This window comes from Rhinoraja longicauda, chromosome 10, assembly GCF_053455715.1.
Source record: "Rhinoraja longicauda isolate Sanriku21f chromosome 10, sRhiLon1.1, whole genome shotgun sequence".
Lineage (NCBI taxonomy): Eukaryota > Metazoa > Chordata > Chondrichthyes > Rajiformes > Arhynchobatidae > Rhinoraja > Rhinoraja longicauda.
Window position 1 is genome coordinate 40,841,305 of NC_135962.1, and position 10,068 is coordinate 40,851,372.

Sequence of the window (10,068 nt, forward strand, 5' to 3'; positions counted from 1 at the left end):
CCCCCTCCCCCCCACATACACACATAGTACACAAACACAAAAACACCACATCACAACTACAATTAAGACAACAAAAACAACAAAAACACAAAGACAAATGGACTGCAGGTAAGCCGCAGCTGCTAGGGCAGCGCCGCCATCTTGTCGCATGGTTGATGATTTGGATCCATGGTCACTGCTGGGTTGGAGTTGGGGCTGGAAGTGCTTGGGAGGACTTACTGGTGAATAGACTGACTAGGTGGTGGATTCATTCCACCATTTACACTGGGCTTCAGTGTACTCCTGACAAATGGACTCTGTTGTCTTAGTTTAATTTAGTCGAGTTAGGTTTAGCTTAGAGATATAGCGCGGAAACAGGCCCTTCGGCTCACCGGGTCCGCGCCGACCAGCGATCCACGCACATTAACACAACACTAGGGACAATTTACACTTTAAACAAGCCAATTAACCTACAAACCTGTACGTCTTTGGAATGTGGGAGGAAACCAAAGATCTCGGAGAAAATCCATGCAGGTCACTGAGAGAACATACAAGCTCCGTACAGACAGCACCCATCATCGGGATCGAACCCGTATTCTCGGGTGCTGCAAGCACTGTAAGGCAGCAACTCTACCGCTGCGCCACCATGCCGCCCAATTGTCAATGTCATTCCAAAGGCTACTTTTCCATTTTGAGTGGCAACAGGCAGGATTCCCATGAATCAGCACAGATATTAATTTTTTTTCATTTTTTAACCTATGATGAGCGTTTGTCGGCACTGGCCTGTACTCACTGGAGTTTAGAAGAATGAGGGGGACCTCATTGAAATGTACAGAATAGTGAAAGGATAGTTAGAGTGGATGTGGAGAGGATGTTTCCACTAGTGGGAGAGTTTAGGACCAGAGGTCATAGCCTCAGAATTAAAGGACGTTCTTTTAGGAAAGAGATGAGGAGAAATTTCTTTAGTCAGAGGGTGGTGAATCTGTGGAATTCTTTGCCACAGAAGTCTGTGGAGGCCAAGTCAGTGGATATTTTTAAGGCAGAGATAGATAGATAGATGCTTCATTAGTACAGGTGTCAGAGGTTGTGGGAGAAGGCAGGAGAGAGGGTTTTGGGGGGAAAGATAGATCAGCCATGATAGATTGGTGGAGTAGACTTGATGGGCCGAATGACCTAATTCTACTCCTATTCCTTATGCCCTTATGACCTTAAGCCTTTGAGATATCCCTCAGTTTACCTATTAATCTCCTGCAACGATGACAATCAGAACGGAGTATTCATTTTGGGAGTTTGGTGGCATGCAAGTGACCAATGTATCCTACCCACCAGTGTTGCGTGAGTGAAATTAATGTATTGCCAAAAGTAAGGTTGTGGTACATTGTGTGTTGCATTCAGTGTTCGCAATGTACCTCTAATTGGGGAAATGCAGATTGAGTGATCACTGTCTGTTCATACTCAATATCTAATTCTCCAACTGTAGGTAATTCATCTTTCTTTCGGACTGTCTCAGAACTGAATATTTTTGCCTGTCATCCATCTGTTATTTTTATTCCGTTTTTCTTTTTCCATTTGTCTAGTCTGGCCAACTAGGTATTTGCACAGCCCTGCTCGATGCACAACATTGCACAGACAAATAAATTACAGTGATTAATTTATTGATGTTTATTTATTACATAAGGTAGTTAAATCTCCAGGACCTGATCAGATATATCTGAGGACTGTGGGAAGCTCGAGAAGAAATTGCGGAAGGACTGGCTCATTTTTATTTAGTTTAGTTTAGTTTGGAGATACAACACAGAAACAGGTCCTTCGGCCCATTTAGTCCGCACCAACTAGCTATCCCTGCACACTAAAACTATCCTACAGTTTAGGGACAATTAAAAAATTTACCAAGCCAATTAACCAACAAACCTGTGTGTCTTTGGAGTGTGGGAGGAAACTGGAGCTCCCGGAGAAAACCTTTCCAGGTCATAGGGAGAATGTACAAACTCCGTACAGGCAGCACCCAGGTCTCTGGCACTGTAAGGCAGCAACTCTACCAGGCGCTACCCTTCCGTACATTATGATATGAATCATTGTTAGTCACGGTTGAGGTGCTGGATGATTGGAGAATGGCTAATGTTGTGCCTCTATTCAAGAAGGGCTGGAAGGAACAGCCTGGGAATGATGGAGCAGTGAGCCTAACATTTCGGCCAGTAGATTACTGGAGTGGATTCTGACCCTGAGAGATATATGCATTTCAATAGATAGAGGCTGATTTGGGATAGCCATGGTTTTGTACATGGGAGATCGTGTCTTACGAATTTGATTGAGTTTTTCTGAAGATGTAACCAAAAAGGTTGACGAGGGCAAGCCCATAGACATTGTCTATATGGATTTTAGCAAGATCCTTGATAGGGTTCCGCATGATAGGTTAGATTGCTTGGGATCCAGGGAGAGCTAGCTAACTGCGTACAGAAATAGCTTCATTGAAGGAAGCAGGTGGTGGTGGTGGTGGGTATATTTTGCATTGGCGGCCTGAAACAAGTGTTGTGCCTCAGGTATCAGTGTGGGCCCATTGCTGTTTGCGGTTATATCAATGATTTGGGTGAAAATGTATAAGGCATTATTAGTAGGTTTGTAGATTACACTAAAGTGTGCGATTTTGTAGATAGTGTAGTACAGATGGTTATCAAAAATTTCAGCAGGATATCAGCTGGGTAAGTGGGCCGAGGAACAGCTAACAAAGATTAATGCAGATAAGTGTGTTGCATTTAGGGAAGTCAAACCAGGGCAGAACCTTCATAGGGCCAGCTAACTCTGCATAGTGTCTTGAATTTGAATAAAAGAAACAGAAACCTAGGAACTGGAGCAGGCTATTGAGTTCCTCAAGTACGGCATGTTATTTAATGAGATCATGGACGATCTGTGCTCTAACTACTTGATACACATTTCTCCAAAACTTGTTCAGTTAAAAAAATGAAGTGAAATGAGGACATCGCTTTTGACCGTCCCTTATATTCTGTAAGACAAGTATTCTATTAAAGACATTCTAAAAGACTTGAGTTCACATGATTTATGGACTGATCAGAATCATTCCTTCCCAGTTGTATTCTGTACAGTATAATTAATGACTCGGATAATATTGTAACGGACATTCATTCAGACTCTTCTCACATCAATTACTGTTTTTTAATTGTCATCCTAGTAGATCAGAGACTTTTTAATGTGGATAAACATCACAAGATCAAAGAGAAGATTTTGCTGTGATCAGTTGTTCCAGTGGCTAACACTCTTAAAGACATGTCTGAAGAAGTGTCTCGACCCGAAACGTCACCAATTCCTTCTCTCCAAAGATGCTGCCTGTCCCGCTGAGTTACTCCAGCATTTTGTATCTACCTTCGATTTAAACCAGCATCTGTAGTTCTTTCCGACACTCTTAAAGACATGACAGTTAATTAACACCCAACACTCTAACTTTTACTCTGTCCATTGCCAAACAAATTACTTAAAGTAATTAAGATTGGCTTCTGGATAATCCTAATAATAAGTACAAGTAAAAATACTGCTTGATTGCAAGTATGTAGATGACACTATTGCAGTCAGCTGGATCTCGAACAAGGATGAGACTGAATGTAGGGAGGAGATAGAGCCTTCAGTAAAATGTGTCAAGGCAAGAATCTCTCCCTCAATGTCAGCAAGATGAAGGAGTTAGTTGTTGACTTCAGCAAACAAGGTGGCTATTAAACACCAATGGTGCTGAAGTGGAGATGGTTCAGGAGGTTCTTAGACGTACAGTGCATTCAGAAAGTATTCAGACCCCTTCACTTTTTCCACATTTTGTTACGTTACAGCCTTATTTTAAAATTGATTAATTTCATTTTAATTTATTATCAATCTACACACAATACCCCAAAATGAAGAAGCGAAAACAGGTGTTTAGAAATTTTTGCAAAGTTATTAAAAAGAAATAACTGAAATATCATATTTACATAAGAATTCAGACCCTTTGCTATGACACTCAAAATTGAGCTTAGGTTCATCCTGTTTCCATTGATTATCCTTGAGATGTTTCTACAACTTGATTGGAGTCCACCAGTGGTAAATTAAATTGATTGGACATGATTTGGAAAGGCACACACCTGTCTATATAAGGTCCCACAGTTGACAGTGCATGTCAGAGCATAAACCAAGCCATCAAGATGAAGGAATTGTCCGTAGACCTCCAAGACAGGATTATGTCGAGACACAGATCTGGGGAAGAGTATAAAACAATATCTGCAGCATTGCAGGTCCCGAAGAGCACAGTGGCCTCTGTCATTCTTAAATGGAAGAACTTTGGTACCACCAGGACTCTTCATAGAGCTGGCCACCTGGCCAAACTGAGCAATCGGGGGAGAAGGCCAAAAGGCACCTAAAGGACTCTCAGACCATGAGAAACAAGATTCTCTGGTCTAATGAAACCAAGATTGAACTCTTCAATGCCAAGCATCACGTCTGGAGGAAACCAGGCACCGCTCATCACCTGGCCAATACCATACCTACAGTGAAGCATGGTGGTGGCAGCATCATGCTGTCGGGATGTTTTTCAGCGGCAGGAACTGGGAGACTAGTCAGCATCGAGGGAAAGATGAACGAAACAAAGTACAGAGAGATCCTTGATGAAAACCTGCTCCAGAATGTTCTGGACCTCAGACTGGGGCAGAAGTTTACCTTCCAACAGGACAACGACCCTAAGCACACAGCCAAAACAACGCAGGAGTGGCTTTGTGACAAGTCTGTGAATGTCCTTGAGTGGCCCAGCCAGAGCCCGGACTTGAACATCTCTGGAGGGACTGAAAATAGCTGTGCATCGACGCTCCCCATCCAACCTGACAGAGCTTGAGAGGATCTGCAGAGAAGAAAGGGAGAAATTACCCAAATACAGGTGTGCCGAGCTCAGTCACAGATCTCTCTTTGGTTTATTTGTTTTACTGTGTACTCAGCACTTGCTTAAGATAGCTGACTTCATCTCAGCCTTCACTTCCAAAGATGTGGCATTAATGTAAGCGATGGTGCACAGCATATAATAACCAGGTCGTTTTACTTTTATAGTGGAGTGGTTTAGACGATGGCTCAATTACACAATTTAACCTTTTCCTTTACACTTGGGAACCCAGGATTTTATTCATTATTAAGATTTTGCAAGTGTGTCTATATGATCTGACTAAGTATTCTGATCTATACAATCAATCAATGCAAAGGACTAAAAAAGATAGAGATGGATCGGTCAGATTTTTAATACTCTCGGCCTATCTCTTACAACTATATGCCATAAAAAATCAATATCAAAGGTCAAATATCTTAAATTCGAGTCACTGAGTATGCTGATTTTTTATTCTATGATCATATTGACCTGAACATCAGATACAACAGTGTTCACTCTGAGACAAACACATAACAAGAACTGTTAAACTAATGATGCATCTGTTTTAGTTTTGTTTCTGGTTGCTACAGGGTTAGTCCATCTCCAGGGAAATGTAGAAACCTCGCTGGTTTTCATTAGTAGGATTATTGACTGAAAGCTGAATACCTGAATATGCTGGAGGTTTCATTGTTTCCTTGCTATTATATTTCTTAAAATTCAATTTGCAAAAGTTGACAGAAATCCCTGGAGTATCTTATTGATGTGAATGGAATTTTTCCAACTTATGTCTGAAGGTATCATAATATTGTTCCAGAAGAATTGATTAAAATATTTCTATTCTTCTGGGAATAATTGCTCATTCCTTCAGTATTTCCACATGCCATTGTTACCTGAGCTACAGAACCAACATGCAGTGTCATTAAAATGTAATATCACAAACATAATTTATTTCACATCCTTCCTTATTGTTCACAGGAACCTCTGCAAAGGACTGATATAAAACGCAGGCTCCATGGACTGAACGACCAACAATTTGGACTGAATTTCGAGAACTTCCAAGTGACTGCCCTCCCATCTGCTCCTTCTGTTCCTCAGTTCTATTTCATAAAAGTGCACCCAGAGTGTAATCAATAGAAGGGAATAAAAACCCATTTCTCGACAAGAGAGTCCATAGAGAATGCATATGCTGACTTTTTACTTTAATAAGCCTATTACGGAGCACTTAATCTTCAGTTCTCATTTCTGCCTCAAATTCAAGTGGGAAATATGGCTTCAGTATCAAAATAACACTTTTTATTATTTCCACATCTTTAATTCTTCAGCTAATCTTCCCCAAGAAACAATTTACTTTCTTCTGTACTGTTCCCAAAAGAGATATTTTCTATTCTGCTCCATTTACTTGATCACATGTATATTCCAACTTACCAGTGAATGAAAAGACATGCAAAAGTTTCTGAGTTGGAGAACTACCCTTGATATCAGCAGCAATAGCTTTTTATGAAGTAGCTTTTGAAATATCATTTATGGTAAAGCGTAAATTGTAATTGATAGAAAAACAAAATAATCAAGCTTGTCACGAGCATGCAAAGAGTTGCTCTTATTGCATAGAATGAAAAGAAAATTGCAGTGGCTTCTTGAGGTTGTTTAGTCCATCTGGGAATTTTTGCAGCATTTCGTATCACCCAAAAGAATAACCTTGAGTTCTTTTTACTTGTGAACAGACTATAATTCATCTAGTTCTGTACCATTCATGCGTCATCTGAGCAGTTCGCTTACAGAAGAAACTGCCCCACATGACCTCTCATCAATTATCCTGCAGAGCTGATAACCAGCCTTGAAAGAAAAGTTTAAAAAAAGTTAACTATGCCATCCATTTAATGCTGCGTATTAATCTTGAAAGTTTCTTTAGCTTTCTGTCACTGGATAATCTATCAATTTATTCCAATATGGAATAAATGTAGGTACAGTGTTGCCATTAGAGTTGGCCATATTGTTCTATTTTAGGTATAGAATCAATTTTATCGAACAATTAAATATCATTTGTACTGATAACCGTCCATTAATGGATCCCAAAAATTCCTCTGTACTTGCAATGTGGGAGTGATGAGATGCAATAGTCAATACAGTCGCACAGAATTGAATCCAATACATTATCTCCCAAACTGGTCACTTTGGCATGTTTCTGTTTGCCATATATCCATCTCACGACAGACCAGATCAAGAAAGATTTTTTTTTAAAATGCTGTGGACTAATTCCCTAGTTCTATTTCATAGACCCAAAGACTGATATACACTCGGTATTGAATAGCTGGCACTAAAAGCAAGAGTGAAGAAAATTTGAATTTTATATATCTGTGCACCAACAAGCTCATTCTGGATTAAAACAATAAAGAGCAGAAGCAGCATCGGCCATATTACCCTTTCATCCACAGGCTTGCAATCAACTGGCCGCACTTTAGACTCCAATGACCAACATCTTATACAAAGAAAATGTCCCTAGTTTTAGATTTTCCAGATAGAGGAATGCCTCTTGGTATCTCTACACTGTCCATCGCTCTCTGAATCTTAGGTGTTTCATAGAGAATCATCAAAACACAATCATCAAAACTCGATAAGCTGGTCTTCTTTGATCTCCATGCATGTTTTCATAGGCAGACACTCCCTGTCTTGGAACTAATCTAAATAGCTATTATCCTTGTATATTCTACTCCAAGAGTCGTCAAGATGCATCAGAATGGAAAAATAGATTTCTTACTTGGGGCAGCTTTAAAGGCCCATTAAAACAACGAATAAATATACAATAATCAATAATACAATAAATTAATAATCAGTAATACAAGGTAACCATATATGGTACCTTGTAACAGTGCAAAACGGCAGTATGTACCATATATGGTACCTTGTAATAGTGCAAAACGGCAGTATGTAGTGCAACCAAACCAAAGTCCATGGTAAATCGTTGCTGAGGTAGGGTTGTGATTGGAGTTGTGCAGTGTGGTTCAAGAACCTGATGACTACTGGGAAGAAGCTGTTCTTGAACCTGGAAATCATGGTTCTCATGCGATATGAGAGAATGGCCAGGATGGTGTGCGTCTTTGATGATGTTAAATGCTTTTTTGAGGCAACGTTTCCTGCAGATCCCTTCAATGATGGGAGAAGTCACTACCTGTGATGGACAGGACAATGTTTAGTTTAGAGATACAGCGTGGAAACAAGGCCACCAAGTCCAAACCGACCAGTGATCCCCGCACATTAACACTACCCTACACACACCAGGGACAAGTTACAATTTATACCAAGCCAATGAACCTACAAACCTGTATGTCTTTGGAATGTGGGAGGAAACCAAAGATCTCGGAGAAAACCCACGCAGCTCACGGGGAGAACGTACAAACTCCGTACAGACAGCACCCTTAGTCGGGATCGAACCCAGGTCTCTGGCACTGTATGCGCTGTAAGGCAGCAATTCTACCACTGCGGCAACCATTCTGCCCACTTTTCGCAGCCTTCTTCATTCCTGGGCATTTGAGTATCATTCCTGGGTGTTTGAGTAACCAAACCAAGAAAGCCACGATGCAACCAGTGAGTACTCTATCTACCATACACCTATCAAAGTAGAGTATTCAGCGACATACTGAATCTCCTCAATCTTCTAAGGAAATTGATGAGCTTTCTATGTGATTGCATCACTGTACTGGGCCCAGGATAGATCTGCAGAGATACGTACGCCTAGGCACTTTAAGCTGTTGGCTCTCACCTCTGCCAATCCATCCATAATATAGAATCATGGATCCATGGTTTTCCTTTCCTGAAGTCAACAATCAACCTCAGGGTCTTGCTAATACTGAGAGCAAGATTGCTATCTGGCACCATTCAATCAGATTATTCATCTCCCTTCTCTGATTTAATATTACCCATTATTTAACAGTGGTATTATCGGTAAATTTAAAGATGGCACTGGAGTGTATCTGGCTATCAGTTTGTCAAATTGTATTGAAATTTGCTGATGAGGAAGTGGAGGATCCAATAGCATAAGGATGAGCAGACACACAATTCCCAGAGTATAATGATATGTTTAGAGACCATGATGTTGCCAAGCAGTAGTCAATGAACAGCAGCCTGATGTACGTGTTCTTATTGTCCAAGTGGATGACTAGAGAGGCATTAAGACTGCATCTACTCTTGATCTGTTGTGGCAGTAGGTAAATTGTAATGGCTCCAGGTCCTTACAAGGCAGAAGTTAATCTGCTTCATAACCAACCCCGTGAAGCACTTCATCACAATGGATGTGAGTGCCACTGGTCGGTACTTGCATGTCACTTGCGCTTCATGGGCAATGGTTTTATGGATGTCCTTTTCAAGCAGGGGAACGACCTCGGATTTTAGTAATGAGAGGTTAAAGATGTTCGCAAAAACCGCAGACTGTTGGTCCAAGGTCAACTCACAGCCAAGAATGCGGCTAGGTACACTATCAGGGCCAGATACCTTCCGAGGTTCACCCTTTGGTAGGATCTTCTGACATTGGTCTTGTCACTGAGATTACAGTGTTGTTGGGGGCTGTGAGAGGCCGAGACGATAGTTCTCCCTTCCAAGCCAAGCATAGAAAGCATTCAGCTCTCTGAGAGTGATGCATTGCTGTTATATAATGGCACACAAGCCTATCCATACCTGCCGAAGGCCCATCAGATCATCTACAAAGGGGTTTATTCACTTTCTTGATGGCCTTCTAGGGGTTGTGCCTGGAATTCATATATGACCCTGATCACCAGACTTGAATGCTTGAGACCTGGTTGTCAGACCAGGTCCTCTGAAGATTATTGACATCCTGGTTCATTCAAGGAATTTGGTAAGGAAAGCTGGGATGATCTTGGTGGGAACACAATCCTGCACTCATTTCCTTTTGAAGTAACTACTGTGGTGTATTTGTTCAGCTCTATTGCCGAGTCCTTGAGCACCGCCTGTCTACTGATGACAAGCAGTTGTAAAATCAATCCGCTGCCCCCCCCCCCCAACCAACTCTGTGACAATAAAAGACCTTTGAAACCTTTGATCCTCACTGTGCTCTCCAGTAGCTGTCTAGAAAGAGCACAGCCTGGTGATATAATTTTCCAAAGTGTGGATGAGGGATGGAACAATAAGCATCTTTGATTGTGGAATAGCTGCAGTTGGGAGCGTTTGGCCCTCTTGCTACAGAGATTCTGGTA